Below are 20573 nucleotides of genomic sequence, written 5' to 3' on the forward strand. Positions count from 1 at the left end.
AAAATGTATTCGTACGTTGCATTGACAAGTTTTAATCAACTTTCGGCAGGAACGGGAGTGGGCAGGGCCCCGAATGAAGCCACAGATGGAATGAAAATAAAATTAAATACTTGCTGCCTGACGTTTTGATTAGAAGTTTTTCGTTTGAAATGAGTTTCGGAGTTGAGTGCTGCATGAAATGGTCGAATAAATTGTTTATTCAGTGTTCAACTTGTTGCCTGCCAGAGGGGGCTCCTGGGGGGCTTCCCTCACGTACGGAGCGGAAGGCTTTTCGCACGTACAAACAGCCAACGGGGCGGATGATGCCCGGAGGAGAGCCGCACAAACTTTCAAATGTTTGACGGTGTTCACAGCACTTTGAGGGATTGGCCCTTCTGGAGGAGCCACTCGCAAGAACATAAAACATAAAACACACCCCCTCCCCCCCCTAATAACCCCAGTAAACGGCGGCAGCCCATTTGATAGAAAAGCCATTCACAAAACAAACACAAAATAAACCCAGGCTCAATTTCAGTTTCATTTGGCGAATGGCAAACATTTTCATTGGCCTGTCGGCCACAAAACTCCGGTCAGAGGGGGCCAGAGGGGATGCCAGAGGGGGACAGCAAGGGCTTTTGGCCACAAGAGCAAATTAAAATGTTTCGTCGGCCAAAACCAAAGCTGGTTAATGTTTTTCAACTGTTTTTCCCAAAAATGCCAGGCCCCCGCTGTCCCTATCCCCTCCCCGTGCCCATCCACAGTGCCCTGCTCGTGTCACTGCCATGCAACAATTAATCAAATTTAATTGATCAATTGTTTTGGCCAAAAGTACAGCCAGATTAGGACAAACAATGAGCCTCGAATCTGTTGTCATTCCGGGAAGGACCACAACAGAACAGGACAGAACAGGACATTGACCGCCTCGGGGAATGAATATAAATGAAATGTTGGACATTCCAATGTCCGAATGGGAGCCCCAATTAAAGTCCATAAACATTTTGAATCCATAAAAGCCGCATGCAAATATTTTCCATCTTTAATCGAACACGAAAAAAAGCAAATAATGTAAATATTTGTTGTGCTTTTTTTTGCAGTGGCATTGTAAAAACCAAACAATTGTTTCATTGAATATTGAATATTTAATGGATAGGAATCAATAAGCCGCTTGATCAGATCTTCAATGGAATTGAGCAATAAATGCCTATAGAGGAATATATTATATGTTGGGGAGGGTACTGGCAACCCATTGGCAACCCATTGGCAACCCATTGGCATCCCATTGGATCCCTGCCCAGCTACTCACTCCTCCGCGGATTCATTCATTGAGTCAATACGCAAAGGAATGCCAACTGAGGCGCTAACTGATCGGCCAAACAAAACTCTTCCTCGAGTGTTTTGGAGCTGGAAAAACCCGCTGGAGCTGAAGCTGGAGCTGGAGCTGGAGCTGGTCTCCGTCTCCGTCGATAGGCAGCAGCGTTAACTGTTGTTCGAATTTGTCTGTGGTCAGTGACCCAGCCAGAGAGCCGCGATGCCAGCGGGGCGGGGCCTAACCGGCAAAACAAACATGTTTCAAGGCACAAAAAGAAGCATTAAGCAAACCCCAGAGATCTCTGCTACACTTTGAAGCCCCCCACCACTGAAGAGAGGGGGAAGAAAGACATTAACTTTGGCCACCAACCACATGAATACCGACCAACGCTCGTTAGCAGTCAGAGAGGGGTAAGGGGGAAGCGGGGGCCCCTTGCGTGTTGTATGCCATAAAGTATGAGGGACACGGGGCGGGACACGGGGGGCACGGGGAACACACAGGTCCAAGAAGCTGTCGGTGGACTATAATTTGAGAGTCTTTGAGGCCGTGGATCGCAATTAAGTTCGGGGAAAGACGATCAACGCGCTGCGTCCCCCCACCCCCCTCCCCGCTCACGACTCCATTAGAACACGCCATTAGAACTACGTATCCCCGAATTACGGTCCGTAGAAAATTAATTCAAATATCTGAGAATTTCTGGAAATTATTCAGAGACCTACTCGGACGATACGCGGCCGTGTGAAATGGCCGTCTCCCCCTGTCTCCCAGTTCCCTCACAGAAATTTTGCAATCTCTCTCTCTCTCTCTCTCTGGAGATGCAGAGTGGGAGAAATTTCCCATTAAAACACGCATCAACCCTCCAGTCAAAGGTAATCCTCGGAAGCATTGGGAATATTTTCCATTTTAGCCGCCGCATAATGAGATTTTCATTGACTCTGAAGGCCAAAGGAGCACAGCTTCGGCGAGTCCACGACGAGGCACGACAGTCGTATCCATTTCTGGCCAATTCAAGGGAAGGCTTGTTTTTGTGGTTACCCCTAAGGCACGTCTCAAAGGGTCATAAATTGAATCACTCTTCAAAAACACTGGGCACACCCCTCACAATCGCTGGGAGATTCAAAAGCGGAGCTGGGCATAATCAAGCACTCGACAAATTTCCATTTGAGGCCTCAACCGTTGGCCGTGTGCGATCAGAGCCTCTCCCCAGGCACTCGTACTCGTAGCCGTGGGTCTTGTAGTGCGAATTCTGGAATCCACAACCCACATGCATCGTACTGGGACTCCTGTATCCAGCGCTAATTAAGAGAGGCAGGGCAGGCAGGACGGAGGGAAACTTTTACTAAAACTAAAAGCGAAAAGACGAAGACGAAGACAAGACAAGACAAAATTAAATTAAACGCTAGTGTGGGAAAATGTCTTGGAGCGTAAACTGTAAGAACATTTTCCTACTCCCGCACTCCCGCTCTGCGAAAGAGTGGTTTCGCCTTTGTAGAGGCGGAGGGGAGCTGTGGGCAGCAGAGCGTGCAGGCCCATCTCGACATGTGTCAAGGTTACTCCTCAAACAATTAATAGGAAGCGATGCCAGCGCCCGGAAAGCCCTCCGCCTGAGCAGGCGATTCCAGGAGGGAAAATCTCAATAAAACCTGCCTCGAATCGGGGCGGGGGTAAGTGAAAAACGATGCCAGAGCAGAGCCAGCTGGAATTTTTATGTCCTTAAGCCCCTTCGAGCACACACACACACTCGCACAGGGGAGAGACGGAGATTGGGATTGGGATTGGGATAGGCCATATAGGACAGGTTGAAGTGTAAATCATGTTAAGCCGGAGTGTTCCACATTTGCGGAGGCTCACCAATTATCAGCAGGGAGCCATCGTGCGGAGGAGGCTCGATTACACCCACAGGTTGAAAGGGGGCCCCAGAAGGGAGAGGCAGGAGGGCTCCGCTCCCTGGAGGAAGCAAATTGAATTTGTTTTCCATCAATATTTATCCTATTGGGAGCCAGTGGCCGGTGGAAACTTAATTTCCCCCCCGAAATGCGTAAGCGTTTTCCCCCCAGTTTTCTGGCCTGCATATTTTTGTATTTCTGTATTTCTGTGTGTTGTATTTACAGACTCTTCAGGCGGAATAGGCCAATTGGAAGACTCTTCTGCCATGGCTTTACGCACACACACACACACACACAGACAGGTGCACCACGTGTGTGTGGGGCTCTCTCTCTGCTGCAAGAGTTATTTACACTTCGATATACTCGTACGTTTACATAATATATGATTGCTGCAGCGGCGACTGGTAGTTGTGGCAGTGATTAAATATTGCATTTATGCCCCGCCGCTCCCTGGCCGGGACTCATCCTATTATACGGCATTAAGCAGTCCTTTAAGGACTTTGCATGGCTTAAAATATCAATAAAAATATATGTAAGAATATATTTATGCTTGAAAACACTTGGAGTGGCCTTCCAGCCCCCGAAATGGCAATTAAATTTAAATTTAAATTAAATTAAGTAAAGAAAACCATAAAACACAAAGTTTATTAGCAGGATATACACTTTGACCCTTCCACTTGGTGGCTTCCTCCCCCTGCCCCTGCCCCTGCCCCGGATCCAGCTGCCACGTGACTGCCAGTTGATCCTTCAGTTTAAGACAAACGTCACGTAGCAGGCGGCAGGACCAGCGAAATACTTTTCAAAATATCTATCCTTTTGAGCCATAAAACGAAAACAACTCCAGACCCATTCCGCTGGACGTCTGGAACGTGACATAAATTACATTTTTCGCCATTAATCGCAAATATTATCAGCGGCTCCAAAATGGAAACTTAAGCTGGAGCTGGCGCTGGAACTGGCGCTGGAGCTGGCGGTGGAGCTGGCGGTGGAGCTGCATCTGAGCGGAAACTATAAAACTTATAAAGTAACAACAGAACTTTCCGCTGGCAAAAAGTATTTCAATCTGTAATGCGCCAACGAGATGAGCCCCAAAGTTGCTGCAATGGGCCCCAAGTTGGAGCCAAGTTGGAGCCAAGTTTGATTGGCGATTGTTGTCGAGTCGATTGAACAGATAATTGCCTCTGCCGCGTAATTGTTTTCAGTGGAGTTTTATATTGTTAAGCAGCGTTGAAGCCATCGTTCCACGATTCCTAATCGATTAGCATATGCATTTTTCACAGACTGTCAGAGCGCCCATAACTAGGCAACAGTTCGCGAGTCCTGCCGACAGCTGAGAGGAGGCACGGCACGGGCCGGAGAACAATTGCAACACTATCTAAACAGACAGTCCTCTCAGCGCCCCCAGCGAGACGTGAATGAGACTCCCGAAACCCTCCCGAAGCCCTCCCGAAACCCTCCCGAAACCCCCTTGACCCACTTGGCCTGACCAGAAGAAAAAATGGCAAAATGGGGAAAGCATCTCTCCCACACTCTCCTTCGCCCCCGCCTGGGTTTATGGCTCTGTTCTATTTCATCAGCGTCAGCATCGGCTTAGAGCTCAAGCCATTCGCATCCTCCCCGTATCCCCCCTTCTCCCTCTCTCCCTCTCTCTGTGTGCACTCCTAACGCTATCTCTGACCCGCATTTGCCTCCCCCCCACGACCACGCTCTGCAGATCGCGCCTCATAAACATTTTACTGTCCGGAGCACGTTCCGCTTTGCGCCGAAAATGCGTGTAAATTGCTTCCACTTTGCTTTTGGCCGCTGCAAATGAAACTAACAAACGCTGACCGACTGCTGAATAGTTGGGACCTCCCTCCATCCACTCATCCACTCATCCCTCCATCCCTCCAACGACGTGACGGGCCTGAAACGCTGAAAAAATAATGGAAAATTTCCAACAATTTTGTAATAGAGAAACTTTCTGGGCCTCCGACCAGCCGCAGAGCAAACAATTAGTTTGTGCCCGGACGGGGGACGGGGGGGAAAAGGGGCAGGGACAGGAACAGGCACATGGACATGGCTGGCAAATGTCTGATATTTATATATTTATATTCCCTAATCGCTTGCTCATGTCACGAGCTCATTGGCTTTGTCACACTCGACTGGAGGCTGAAGAGCGGGGGATATGCGAGGGGTTGAGGGGCATTAAAGGCCAAAAATCATAGAACAGCATCGGAGACAGGAGACTCGACTGAAGGATGCTTCTCTTAGAACAGCCAAAACCCATATGGATCTAGGCCACTCCTGAAATAGATTTGGATGTGCCTCCGAGAGACATCCAAGGACCAAGGCCTGCTTTCAGACCCATCTAGTCGCTGTTTAAATTTCAACAGTGGAAACACGATTGCTGAACTAAAATAAAGCAAACAAAGGGGATATTGCGCTAATATTAGCACCTCTAATTTGAAAAAATAATAACAAATGCACAGATGGAAATATATAAACATTAAATGCGACTCAACTGTGAGAATATTTGCGTCCAGTTTAAATGCAAATCGGCAATCAGGACTTTCTCCAACCACTTCCACCCTCCCAGAGCCACCCTTGATCCGCCACGCACCGCATCCGCAACCGTCCCCTTCCTCGCAGACTATTAATAATGCTTAAAATTTAAGTCGTGGCAAATTGGTTTAGGCTGAGCCACAAATAAAGGTGGAATTCCCGTCCGAGGACCGAAAGGAAGAGGCGAATCCTGCCGCTCGAAACTGTTTGTGTCGCAGTTAATTATGACGCTTAAGCTGGCAGCCGAAAAATGTCTACCTCTGGGCTCTGGCCGGGTGGCATGGGCGCACATTATTTACCGTCAAAGAACCCACAACTAAACTGCGCTGACAGCGAATTTGCGTTTAGTTCGGATGCCAAAAACTTCCACATGGTTAACTAATTAAAAGTTATTGGGCCTCCCCTCCCATTCCCCACTCCCACTCCCACTCCCCGCACCACCCTCCCATTCACATTGCTGGAAAATTTATTGAAATTTATTTCGTTTGTGCGACATGAAAGTCACATTAAAATTGAGCTGCCACGGACATGAGAGACGCCGCTCGGCGGCTAATGTGCCAGTGTGCCGGACTCGACAATTGCAGCTCCACCTGATGGGTCTCCTGGCTGGAGCTGGTTTTAATTAAACCAAATATTGTGCGATGCCCCAAAACCCAGAAGCCAGAACCCAGGCCCTCTTTTGGGGCTCTTTGAAAAGAACACACAGGAATATAAAGGACCTTTTGGGTCGGTCATCTGCATGGAGGCCTAAAAGCAAATATTCATCTCGGGCTCGGACTCGGACTCGGGCTGGGGGCTCGGCAGCATCATGTTCCAGAATTTTTATTGGCATATTTGCCGAAAATTAAATGGAGCGTGAAGCAATCTTCCCCAGGACTCAGCTCCGGTCCCCTTTTTGGGTGACTTGCACACGCGGCGTATGCGTAATTTGTATGCCAATAAGGAAGGGGGCGGGGGGGGGGCGGGGGGACGGGGGGCCATAATGGGGGATGGGGAAAGACGAATTACATTAATTGCTGGGGCCTCCCTCAGGACCATTCTTGATTGTACATTTTTAGTCAATTCTTTTGTTGATTTTTGCCAGCTCCTTGCCTGCCCCCTCGCTTTCTTTTGGTCCTTGATAATTGCTTCCATTCTCCATGCAGTTCGATTCGATTCTGTGTCCCCCTGGCCCTTGGCCCCTGGCCCTTGGCCAGAAATTAATTAAAATGCAAATTAATTTCCAATTATGAAGAAAATCCCAATAGAAAGTGCTCTGCCATCGATTCCGCGTGAAAATTAAACCCAAATGCAAATGAAACCCACTCCCCGAGAAAAACCAAACCCACACTCAAAAAAGCGGAAAAAGCACACACAAAATGGGTAGCAAATAAAACAAAGTAAATATTTGGCCCTGAATTAATTGCGATTTTCCACTGTGTTTGCCCGTGACTATCGGGGGCTCATGGGCTTTGGCTGGTAGTCTGTGACTTCTTGGACTTCGGGAGGGGCTTTGGCGTTCGACAGATGGGAGGGAAGGGATGCCTCTTTCATTCACACACCCCTTGACCTTCGGCCCACACTCATGTCCCATCGATAACCGCAGTCGTGCGTGGCTTCCGCCCAGAAATACAAATCAAATACAATCAGCCCCCTCTTACACGGTGGGTGAGGGGGGGAATCAATCAGCGCTTTCATTGTCAAGATTTAGCATTAGTTGTCAGGACTCCAGGACTCCAAGAGCAACAGATGGAGCAGGCCGCAGAAAAACTCAAAAATGGCCAATCAATGGAGATCTGAAAGAGTGCACTTTCTCTCTCTCTCTCTTTCCCACTCTTTCCAGCCGGCGATGGCATCGAATGCCATGTCCGTGGTAAGGGGCGAGCGAAATCAAGGGTTAATCACCCCTGCAGGGCATGCCACAGTATACTTACACGCACACAGCCATGCTTCAGCTCCCCATTCCCGATTCAAGTGTGTGTGAGTGTGTGTGTGAATGGGAGTCGCTACAAGACTTGGCCAAAAGTCGGATGGGAGTCCTGGGTCCTTACCAGCTCAGGCTAAGGGTGTTCCGCTCTGCCATGCCCTTCCCTTCCCTCAAGGAGGGCGCAAAGCATTTTACAAAATGGCGCACTCACATATGCAGCTGTCAATGTGTGAGTGCTTGCTGTGAGGGGGCGTCGGGGGGGTGTGCGGCTGGTGCTTACAACTTCAAGTTCTCGATTTGACTCGAGCTGAACTTTTGCGTGTTCCAATACCATAAATACTGCATGCCTGTCTGGGCCCGGCCTGTCCTGGCTGCTACACGTACCAAAAGGATATGCCGCACACACACACACACACACACACACACTCTTCCGCTGAGGATGTGGAGGCATAAACAATCCGTACCTGTATTATGGCGAAACTTTTCCTGGAATCGAATTTATTTATCTCTTGCGGCGGATTTTCTTTCTGTTCGGGAAACGTTTACTGTGCTTACGAATGCGTATCCCTTCCCCTGCGACTCCGACACTCCCCTCCCCTCCACTGGCAATTCCCGTTCCCGATTCCCAATTAATGCCGGGGTTTTGTTAATTTTAATCAGGCAGAGTGACGGAGGAGTCCTGCCCGGAGTGAGCCACAGAGCGTTTGATTTGACAAATGATGGACGGATGGACAGATGGTCGGTCGAGTGGATGAATCATCCCCTTTCGCAGGACACGTTACACGCCCCCACCCAGCCCCTTCGAAGCACATTTTAGCACACAATAAAAATCCATACGAAATGAGCTCCGTCTTCGTTTGTTGATTATTTTTTCATTAGCGCCTCGGGGGGAACTCACGCAAGGACCCCCCCATCCCCCATCACGAGGGGAGGAATGGCAAGGAAGTGTCACAGTTCATTTTTATTTATTGGAATAATTTCCGGAGTGCTTCTGTCATTCTGTCGGGCGGGCGGAATGAATCATTGGATTTACAAGCTTTGAATAAACAAATAAAATCATAAAATGAAACGAAACGAAACGGAATGGAAACCCTCGAAACACGCCAACAAAAGGAGCAGCACGGAGTTTGGCCCTAAAAACTGGAAAATTCATATATTTTAGAGGCATAAATAAGGCGGGGGCCAAATGCAGGGGAACAAATGTCAAACAGTCGTTTGAGGCCGCTCTCTGGGAGGGCCTTTGATGCAGCTCATCGAGGCGTTGAATGCCACCCCCCCCGGTCGCCCCCGCTCGCCTCCGTGCCTCCTCGGTAATAGAGTTTGATGCAACTTTTGCGGCAGGCTGGCTGGCAAAAGAGCCTTTGAAAGGGCCAAAGAGCGAGAGACGAGAGAGCAAAGCATAGAAAAGCTTACAAGCAGCACACTCCACCGCAGGACACCCGGCTCCGCACCGCACCGCACCGCACCGCAGACAAGGCCAAGAACAACAGCCGGCATTTTGCCGAAAAAAGGACTTGCCTCGTGCTGAATTTATTGATTTTTGGCTAGCCGCCGCATCCTCATAGACGCCGCGCACTCACACAGATACACAGAGCCACAGTACGTGTGTGTGCGTGTGTGCACATCCTCCCCATACAACGATCGGGCAACAACCACCAAAAAAGGAGACTTGTGCGAGCGACTGCGTGGGGTTGTTTCGTTAGTTTTTCATGGGCTACAGGCAACAGCAACAACAACAACAACAGCGGCAGCGACAATGGAAATGCAATCAACAGCAAGGACTACTCGGCCGACAGCTGTTCTCGGCTGGCCCCAGACGGGCTTCCTTATGATATGCAAATATTTGTCCCCGCCATTTCTTGCAGTGTAAGAGGAACAACAGCCAGAGACGGACAAAGAGAGCCAGACAGGCGGCAAGGAAGCACTTTCCAGCGACACACAGAAAGGACACTGACGAGGCAATACTCTGCCCAGCTGTCCCGATCTGCCAGGCATCTCGATACAGCGCTTCCGTTGAGATTCCAAGGGAAAAGGGCCTTGGATCTGGAACATCTGTATCTCCGTGTTCCGCATCGACCTGCCTCTATCTGCCGCAGGCCCCGCTTCGGGGCAGGGTAGAAACAACAATAACGGCCAACAGCAACGGGCTGCCAATGGGCTACAAGTGTTTGACTCTTCCCGGCCGGGAGGCAGCGCTAGACAAATGCAGACCCATTAGAGAGCGATGACGACAAGGGAGGAGGCTGGCTGCTAAGCGGATTGCGTCGATTGGGGAGACTGGGGAGATTGGGCATAATATGCAAAGGAAACTCGACAAATTACGAGAAAAGGCCGGAGAGGGGGGGGATGTGTGCAGCCTGCACACATGAATGAGCGAGCATACAGAGGAAAATCAGCAAAAGCCGAGCAAAAGGAAAAGGAAAATAAGAGAACCGTTGCCAAGTAGGGGGCGGGGGGAGGGGGATATGACATTCAGTCGGTCGGGAGACGGCCACGCCCCAATGCACGTTAAACACACCTGCATGAGTCATGCCTCGAGCCCAGGGCTCCCTGCTCCTCCCACCCCCACCCCCCCCCCCCTGCCCGCCGCCTTTTGGACTTTCTGTTTATGCTGCAGGAGAGTTTATTAAGGGAAAGCAGGAGCAGCGGCGGCAGCAAGGACAACCAACAACCACCCCAGCAACCCTGCTTTGCTTTCCTTTCTTTCCACTTCCCTTCCCCAGCAGACTGTCCCCGCTCTGAGGCCGTCTGCTAGCCTGCTATCCTGGCGTTGCGCCTCTGGCAGCGGCATTTATGGCGCAAACTTGTTTAATATAATGAACACGACGGATCGGAGCACGTGAGCGTGAGTCAGCCTAGACCGGAGTGCTGCGGAAAACCCACCCTGGGGGGAGTGGGCCCAGTGCAGCGGGAAATCAACCACCAACAGACGCTGCCAGACCTGCCTGCAACCACCTTGCCGCAAACTCGAAACGAAATACAAACACAATTTCTCTCAGTCCTGCCAGTCCTGTCAGTCCTGCTGCTGCTGCTGCTGCTGTTGCAGATGATGCAATTATTATCGAACACAGGACTCTGTAGCTGTAGCTATACCCATTTGAAAAGGGACTTGGCAAAGGGGCAATCTGTCCTCGAAGGACAATAATTGCCTGAAAAGAACAGTCTTCGATTGCTATAAACAGAGACAGAACTTAACGATTCCTGGCCTTGAAGAGGGATCATTTTCAAGAGGGACTCTGTGGAGGACCTCTTTCTTATAGGAGATAGTATATAATAAAAAGTAGATGATTTTAGCTGCCAATTGGTTTGGTTATTTCACTTTCCATCAACTTAGAACAGAATGATATGGAACTGTGGAATGGAAACTCATTTCTAAAAAAGGAACAACTTCCTCTCCAAGTCCCCTCCACAGTCTCTGGGTCCTTTCGCCTCATCAGAAAGGGGGTCCAAAACGCAGATGTCATGCTGTAGGGAGATTCTCTGATTGGAATCGACCACAAAACGAGTTGTGTCATGTAAATCAGGGCCCTCTGGCTCTCTCCTCTGTCGGTGTCGCTTTCTCCGTCTCTGGCTGGGTCTGTGGCTTTGTCTGGCCATGTCTCGCCCATGTGGCGCCGCTTGTTTAAGGCTTCTTTATTGGCCCTTAATGGAGGTGAGGCATGTCCTGCCTTCGACCGCAATGAGCTCTGCATTTTCTCCCGAGCTCCTGCAGTGGGCCAAAAGGCAGGCCAAAAAGGAATGCATAATTGTCCAAAGAGGACATTTGAAAAGGAAATATAATTGACATGACACTGGTTTGCGGACAAGGATGCAGAGCAGGAGCACCAAAGAAAATTGCTAATGAATTCTCGAGGGATCGGAGTGGAAGACCGAACCGAAATCGAAATCGAGACCGAGGAGGAGACGTTGGTCCATTTCCCTCATTACTTTTCATTCAATTCGAGTCGCTTAATCTGGTCTGGAGACGGAGATGGGATAACCAGCGAATGGAGGCCATCCAGGCGAAGGCGAGAGAACCCTGCGATACGCTTAAAGTCAGGACAGCGAATTGCAATCCATTTTAGCGGCTTCTCATAACTGTTGGCGCCAATAAATTTCAAATAAAGGATAACACGCACAGACAGGCACGCAAGCACGTACGCACACACACACACACACAGGCAACCAGGCGTATAAGAGTCCTAGAGTTCATCTTTCTCAGCAAAAACACGGATACACACGGACACGGAGACATTCCTGCACATTGCCGACTGCGAGAGTCGCATGTGGGGAGCGACGAGCTTCAGCGATAAATTCAATGAAAAGTTGTATCTGCAAACGAGTTAAGCTCCGAGCTAATCGCATCGAAACCCATAAACAGCCACCAGCCGTTGGCAGTGTGGCAACTCTGGCAGCGTCCCAGAGTTGCCTGCTGCTGCAAAGCGTAAATTCAATTTTCTCAAATCGAAAATGTGGTGCGAACTTCCACTTCCGTATCGATAGGGAAGCCCACAAGGACTCACACGCACACACTCACACTCACACACACACACACACATCCTGCCAGTGTTGGGCACGTTCAGTGATGGCTTAACAACTTCTTTATGCTTAGCCTAGCCCTCCCCTCCGCTCCCCCCCGCAACGCCATCGTCATCGCCATCACCATATCGTATCGCCATGGAAATGGCTTCTTGTTGCTTGTCGCGGGTCGCCTCTCCGCTCTCCGCTCTCCCCACTCCTCTCTTGTGGCATGTGCTGGTGCCAAGGGCTGGCAATTTCATTTAAATTTAATTCTGCTTTCTGGCGCGTTGTCAGCGGCGTCAGTTTATTCAAATTCTCTGCTGTATCGCACACAAACTGGCATTTGTGCGAGTCAACACGGAAGAACGAACAAGGAACAAGGAACAAGGACTCCTCTTGCCATAATCAAAATAGATTGCCATATGAAACTATTTGCCAGGCTTTGGATAGATAGTGCCACACTGTGAGAGAGAGAGGGAGTGGAGTGGCGTGGAGTGTCGTGTGGCATATGAAACACGCATGCTGTTCTGGGTGCCATCCCCGCCTTGGATGTGACTTCCATTTGATGGCAAACGATATTTGATAGTCCTGTTGACAAAAGGTGGAAAACCTCATTATATGATGCTCGAGCGGAGGCTCCACGCTGAAGGCAAAGAAAGATAATGACGAGGACCCGCATAATTGCCACAACCCCACGATGGGGCACGCACCAAAAGAAAAAAAACAATGATACAGATATGGGTCAACTGCTGGACACTAAGATAGAGAAAGTCTTGCCACAGGGCAGGGTAGGGGCGGGGCTTTGACAAATTGCTCGCAATCTATAAGTACGAGCGTGACTGACATGCAAATTGTGATAAATCAGAGGGGTCCTGGTCCTGGTCCTGGTGCGGTCCTTTCTGTGGGCCAAGTCGACGGCGACGGCGGTAGAGATCGGGGAAGAGTTGACTGATTCGCTTTTGGCTTTCACTGGCTGCACTCAACGCTCCACTCTGTCTAGCGATTCGATTAAGTTATTACTGGGGCAGGGGCGGCGGTAGGGGGTGTGGGAGTGTCGGTCAGCTTCATTAAGCCAATGAATTATACGAGCCACACCGCTCACCACTCGCCGCTCCACTCATTTTGTACTCTAATGAAGCGTAATTGAGGCAGTTTCTGCAACATAAACTTGTATGCCACCGACGATGCGTCCAAAGTGTCGCTTTAATCGAATGAAGTGCAGCGACTGCATCTGTATCTGCATCTGCTTGTTTGTCTGCTTATCAATTATGCAATCATCAGCTGGCAGCCATGAATCATCCATGAATCCCCGAATCCAGTCGGCATGGCATGGCATTCTTTTCATCCGAAAACAGAATTTTAATACATCCCCCACTCCCCTTGGGCGTCAGCACATTTGAAGTGTCTAATTAATGCAATTGAAACAAATTCCAGCATGCAAATGCAGTGCAGCACTCTCCCCCGGACCTTTGGGGGCCCGGGCATGGCTCATTAGCCAAAGTGCCATCAACTTTGGGTCGTCTAATTGAATCAACACTAATGGGTAGGACACTGGGAGAGGATTCCATATCAGCAGAGCATCCCTCTTCGACCTCCAAACAGGGCCAAAACTAATTCTACAAATTGATTAGGAGAGCGGCGGTGCAGTGTCCGTCAATCAATCGATTTTCTCTGCCGCGGCCAGTCCCTGCCCGTGTTGCCCCAGAATCCATTAGGGTTTTGATTCGATTTGCCTATTCATTGGGCCGGAGAGCACTTGGCCATGCCACAATTGATACAAAACGAATGCTCGTATCGATGGTTTTTCGGGAATGTGCAAGTGCCCGACTAGCTGCACATTTTAATTGATCAAATCTATGGATTATTTACTGGTCTTTTGTGCCATAATGGCACAATATGGTAAACGCAAAACACAGTGCTGCAAAATGTGGCTGCAACCAGGGCGGGGGATCCTGATGATGGGGGCTCTTCGGCCAAGCTCTTTGGTGTGATGATGGATTGGTGGGATATTATCTGTTACTGAGCCATCAAAGCCAATAAACGGCCTTTTCTCTGGTCTTGTCCGGGCTCTAAGGGCTTTCTGCTCCACCTGCGCCATGCCTGGACTCCACCTGTTGGCATTTCTGCAGTTGAACAAATCAGAAACACAATTATAGGCAAACTCCAATCAATATCCGATTTCGACGCAGCCCGAGCTCGAAGCTCTGGCCAAATTCCATCAATCATTCAATAGACGCCGCATGACACAGCCGCTCCAGCTGTGACTGGGCTGCCGCTGCCGCTGCTGCTTCCAACCAAAGCATCTTGTATCTGTGTCTGTATCTGTATCTCTATCTGAGGCTCTACTCGTATGTCTGTGCGTGTGTGTGTGCTTGTATATGCATCAATTAAGCTTTTATTCTAACATAACAATCTTGAATGTGGCCGAAACCAGTTTCGAGTGGTGCCCCACAAGCCACGGGCCTACGCAAGTCTATCTGCTGGATACTTGGGGGGCCAAGAGAAGCCAAAACAAACAGCGGCTCGCACTCAGATTCCAAATGTCAACGTCATCGATGGGGGCATGCGAGCCCCGCGAATGCCGCTCCACGCATCCATGCAAATCCAGCACGTTCCGACCAGCTGTGCAAACACAGAGCCAATATATGGATGGATTGAATTCAACAAAGGACTGTTGATAATTTGATGGCTACGCCACAAATCAGACGCATTAGCCGCATGGCACGAGACACTCGGGGGGCATTCAAATGCTAATTAAACAGATTCAGAACAAGTTTGCCTGCCAAACCGGCCGGCTGACTGCGATTGACTGAGGTTAGTTCAGAGCAGGCCTCAAGGTGTCTCTAGGAACGATTCGGGGGAAGCCACAGAGGGCACCTCTTCGGGGCCCAACGCCTTGACTCCTTGACAGAGCCACAAAAATGATCGTTCCTCTCTGTCTCTGTGCCTCTCTTAGGCAAATAGCAGGAAGGTGAGCCAAAGAAACCGGCTTGGCCGACAGGTTGAGGTTGGCTCCCCGTCCGGGGCCAGCAAGGATGATGCCCGGCCCCAGCCACAGCCCCAGCCCAAGAGTGGCTTGGCCTGGCCAAGACAGCTGCAAAGCCGCAATGAAGCGACCGCAGTGTGCCGGGGTGCTAACAAACTCATTTCGTAGCAGCCGCAGAAGCAGAGGCAGAATGGGTAAAGGTTCACTTCGGAAACAAACCGAGAAAGAAAGAGAGTGAGTGAGTCAGACTGGGAGCGGGAGCGGGAGAGAGAGAGAGACAGGGAAGAGACCAACTGGTAGCCAGAGAAAACCAGTCTTGCAACCACTTTTCAGCTACTTGCAACCGCCAGACCTGAAATGGACTTGCCTCTTCCAACTGCAACAGCAGCAACAACAACAGCAGCAGCAGCATTCCAACTAGAAATGTGAATGTGAAAATGTATCTTCTGCCGAGACAATTATGATTACGATTATCGCTCTCAAAGCGGGCTAATGGCCCCGAAAAATATCTTAATAAATTGGCAATCCGACAAAATCGTCGAGTGAATAATGTATCCAGCAGATACGTTTGCCCCGGCTCGCTGGAATATTTATGTAGCCAGACAAAGGCACAGATACAAACACACTCACACTCTGGCACAGGCACAGCCATGGACATGGACATGGACACAAAAAGGGGAGACCAGTGTGAATGCAGAGAAAACAAAGCACTTGCAATGCTCAGATACATTTGTATCTCGTGCGAGCGTTTGATTCAGATTCAGATTCCGAATTCGGTTATGTTTTGGCCCCACTCTCTCTCTCTCTCTCTCCCTCTCTCTCTGTCTCTGTCTTTGTGGCTCAGCGCTCAGCGTTCAATGTGTGAACTGTTCGGGCCAACCGTTTGGGCCCGGCTAATTGGCAGTGGCTGAGGGAAAGACTTTGAGACCTTTTGTGTGGCGGGCCTGGGATAAGCTTGGTCTGAATCGGAACCGTTTAATGGGGAAGCCCTAGAAGAGGTCGAGTGCAGGACGCCAAATCGGGGGCACAGCAGGCGTAGATCTAAGAAATCCAAGAAAAATCCAAAAGATACCCTGAAACGACGCTCTTTGCCTTCCTTCCCGGTGAACGACACCTGTCATATGTCACACACAATCCCAATTAGAATGCAACAACATGGCGCCCACACAGGCACAAAAACACAGACACACAATCACGACACACACCGATGATACATACTGAAACATATCCTCGTGTTAACGGTTTAAAACTCACTTTTCGGTTGTCGGCCAGTAATCCGCTTTACAGGCCTCCTCCTGCCACAGCACATGCAACAAGGCCGCAGTCGGGCATGTTTAAATATTTACGATCTGGCATTTAACATTATATCTTTTCCGCTTAGCTTATTTGTTGTATTTTTTCACTTTGTGTATTTATTACGGATACAACGATACAATACTCGATGTAGTATTTCCTTTTTTAATTCACTTTTGCACCAGGACTTCCAATTATTCTAGCGGGAGGCTGCCGGGGGTGGGGTGGTACTGGGACGGGCTGGAAAAGCCAACGCACTTTTCGTACCCAAAACGTGCACACCGCGCGCGCGAAAAAAACACTTAGCTTAGCCAAGAGCCAAGAGAGGGGCTAACAAAACCGGTAATTTCGATGGCGGTGGATAATAGCTGGTTTTTGCCTTTGCCTTTGGTTTTGCGCTTCGACGATGCGCACGCGTAGCTCCAAGCGAAGGAGGAATTTGTTTAACGATAGCGAAATGCGACACGGCACTGTATGGATGTTTTCTTGTCCGCTGGATCCAAAAGATTGAAGTAGCCGAGCAAGGCCGTGCATTTTCCACGCGCCCGATTGGGCCGGCCATCGCGAATGTTGCTGGCGATGTTGCCGTACTCATGTTGCTTGCAAACCGGTTGCAGGCAGCGGACCGAGAGAGTGGCTTTGGATACATTTCTCACTGAGAGAGAGAGAGAGTGTGTGTGTGTGGTGGAATCGAATCTCACCACTTTTGGGAGTTTTGCGAGACAAAGAGCGAGCAGGAGCCAAGAAAGTGTGGCAGCGAAGGGGGAGAGGGCCCTACCTCACATTATTACACCCTGTATGCGGTGGTGTGCGTGCATGTGTGTTGTGCAGGGTGGGTTTCTGTGTTGCTGCAACATTGCTGCTATCCTGCCGCAACATTACATCCCCATGTTGTTGTCAATTAATTCCGAAAAACGAATTCCAAATTAGTACTTTTGAACATGAAAGAATGGCTTAAGAAATCCTTTTATCGTTTCCTTATATCTTATATATTATATAATCTAAACCCAATGAAATCCTGCAAAAGCTTTCCGAAACCCCAAAAGGTTTCAAAAGATCGTTGCTCTAGATTCCTAGCGTACTACTGCTCGAAAGCCAGGTGTTCAAGCAGCGAAAAAGCACCGCTTTCGGTGTGATATCAGCGGAGTCTTCACGAAGGAGACGGACGGACAATGCGGCGGTAAATATTCGATATACCAGCATATAGTAAAAAAAATCCAATGATGGACGGCACTTTATGAAAAAATTGTTTGCAGAAAGCAATATGTTTGCCTTTTTTGTATCGGCTAAAAATTCAATTAAAAAAGAACCATGTCCGACCGCCAAATAGTTCTGTCGCGTAAATTCTCAATCAATCGCAGTCCGCCGTAAATTCACAATAAGTTATTTTTTGCAAAGTTTTCGTCCGTCAACACTCCGGGATTTGCTGAAACTAATATGAAACTCAGTGGCCAATGTGCTCATATGGACTCGTATGTTCAAAGGTTTTTGTTGACATTTTGGGGAAATATCTGTTCATTATTCATTAATTTGTTGTTGTTTAAGCGTTGCATTCTTTGAGCGTTGGTTTTTTTGCTTTGTTAATTGCCTTTTCAAAATAAATTTGCACTCCATTTCGTTTTTAGACTATTCACAAGCCGAACTAAAGAAATAATCAATTCGGTAACAGGGTCGTGGCCGAAAGTGCAATAAATTAGCTTTAAACAAAAATGTAAATTTAAATTTCATCAAAATCAAAATTAAAGCATCTCCAGATTTAGCTTATCGAAGGTCCAGGGTCCTTTTCATAAAGGGCAAATGTCGGCAATCGGGCAACGTAATCGAAGCAATTAATGGCGCATTACCCAGCAAAACGATTTGCCGCAAGTCCCAAAACTATTTAGACATCCCCACACGTGCTCCACTTGACGTTCGATTGGACTTCAGTTTCCCAAATTATACAAAGTATTTAATGCAACTTGGCACCCACATTAGCAGCACCCACACGCCAGAAGGCAAGCCCCAACCGGACACACTCTTGGCCAGCAGCAACAACGCCAACAACAGCAACAACAGCAACAGCTGTAACAGATTGTAATGCAAATGGAGATGTGGGGAATGTGTGCGGCAAGGAGTAAGCACTCACCGGCCACAAGGCAGAGCCTGTGTGTCTGTAGGTGTTGGCCAAGACACAGCATTGGGCCACTGACCAGGCTCCTTGCATGCAATTGACATTGGTCCTGGCGTTTGATTAATTGCACTTGGCTGAGGCCTTTCCAAGCCATTGACTCGGAATGCTCCGCATGTGCTCATAGATCTGTATCTGTATCTGTTTCTGTATCTGAGCCTGTATCAATTTGTATCTCTGTTCTCTTTGTGTTTGTGGGGCAATAAATTGGACATGTTCGACATGCTTTCCAATTACTTGCGCTGGCATTAAACAAATGCAATCCACTTGACACACGTCCAAAGTTGGAACCGCTTCCTAGCGTCTACTGCCAAGCAGGACGAGCTGCCAAGGAGCCAAAGGAGCACGGAGCGCAGAGACGCTCCACTTGTCCCTGCATTTGGTTTATGCAACTGTCGCCTGCAAGCGATAGAAAAACTCACACAAAAAGAGGGAGGCAGGTCCTGCCGCTTCAATGAACCTCAATGGCCGCCGGGCGAACCAAGAAACATAACTCAAGAATGCAAAGGACGAGGCGAGCGAAAAGCGCAAGCAAAGGACATCCACATCCTGCCTCAGCCAAGCCACCATCTTCAGAGGAACAAGTTAAGCGCTCCACAAGCGCAGCGTGGCCCATGCATAGTTTATGATACCGGATCCTGGATCCCGTGTCCCCTATCCCTTATCCCGGCACAGCTCCCGCCTCTCCCACTCACACTATCTATGCATTTCTCTGAATTAAACCAACTGCACAAAATGTCGCAGATAATTCAATGCACCTACACAGAGCATTTTTATAGCCCTCGTCCTGGACCGAACCACAACCCAGCCCCATCCTCATCCTCATCCGCGGACGGAGCTCTCGACTCCTTGGCAGTCGAAAAGTGCCACGAGGGTAATTTAAAAATCCATTTGTGTTTTGAGATTTCGTCGGCAGGGAGAGACACCAGCCGGGCGGGGCGCTGGGCAACAATTGCGGTGCCAACCGCCGGGAAACAACCAGAGGGAAATCGGGTGCCGCGTGGAAAGCTGAAAATGGAAAATGCGAACGGCGAATGGCGAACGTCGAACGTCGCTTGGCTGACTAGATGACGGCCAGACCTGACTGCGTGACACAATTTCAATTTGCATTGACAGCATGAATTATAGGAAATAATCACCGAAGGAAAATGCGATTTTAGCGATGCTCCCAGCTCTGGCCTCCAGGTCCAGGTCCAGGTCCAGGTCCAGGTCCCGCTCCTGCCCCTGCTCCTTCTTTCAACCGTTTGGCACTGACCCGCGTGGACATCCAGCTGTTATTGATATGGAAATGATGCGCCACGCCACCCAAACTAGGGAGGGAACAGCGCAGGGAAGGACCCGAAAGCCTTGCAGCAATTCAAGTAAAAAAGAGCTCACGAAATAAAAGGAGATAAAATTTAAATTTCATGAGGCGCCTGAACAGATAATTTTGCGAAGCAGGACAGATGGAGAGGCAGAGAAAGAGAGATGGGGAGAGTAGAAACTCAATTGCTTGTTGAAAAGGCTAATGAGGAATGACTGGAAATAAGATGTTATGCATATATCCGTACAAATTTATTTTTAAATGACACACATTATTTAATAAAGGTAATTGCAAGAAAAATGAGGAAATATGAAAATCCCACGGTAAATGTGAGAATAAATCAAGAAAAGCAGTATTAAGAGAAAGACTCACCAGTTCCCATAGTGCTGTAGGGTTGAATATGTTTCATTTGCCATTTCCTGTTGTTGCCTTGTGGTTTTCTTTGTAGTCCTTATTTGATTTGCTGTTTCCTTGGATTGGGTTGTTGTTGTTTAATGATTTTTCACGCACACACACACAAAACAAACACGAGCACTTTTCAACCGATCACAGATTTATTCCCAAGAACAAAAACACACAAAAAACAATCAAATTTCCTTCTACTGCGTTGTTTGAAACGAATAAATAGATTGCATTTATTATATTTGCACAAGAACAAAATAATTTGGCAACTTAATCGCTTGAACCGCTTTGAGTGGGA

General features: G+C 48.8%; 1 protein-coding gene across 5 annotated transcripts in view; it reads right to left on the reverse strand.

The window, feature by feature from the left end:
- The window catches only part of stan (Protocadherin-like wing polarity protein stan), a 42579-nt gene extending 25653 nt beyond the window's left edge, over window positions 1–16926 (reverse strand). For all 5 annotated transcript variants that reach the window (XM_033378719.1, XM_001361709.4, XM_015185073.2 and 2 more), the window contains exon 1: window positions 16365–16926. The gene's annotated coding sequence lies outside the window, so the exon portion shown is untranslated. The remainder of the gene's footprint in view (window positions 1–16364) is intronic.
- Window positions 16927–20573: the final 3647 nt, after the last annotated feature.

The sequence above is a fragment of the Drosophila pseudoobscura genome, chromosome 3 (genome assembly GCF_009870125.1).
Source record: "Drosophila pseudoobscura strain MV-25-SWS-2005 chromosome 3, UCI_Dpse_MV25, whole genome shotgun sequence".
NCBI classification, from domain to species: domain Eukaryota; kingdom Metazoa; phylum Arthropoda; class Insecta; order Diptera; family Drosophilidae; genus Drosophila; species Drosophila pseudoobscura.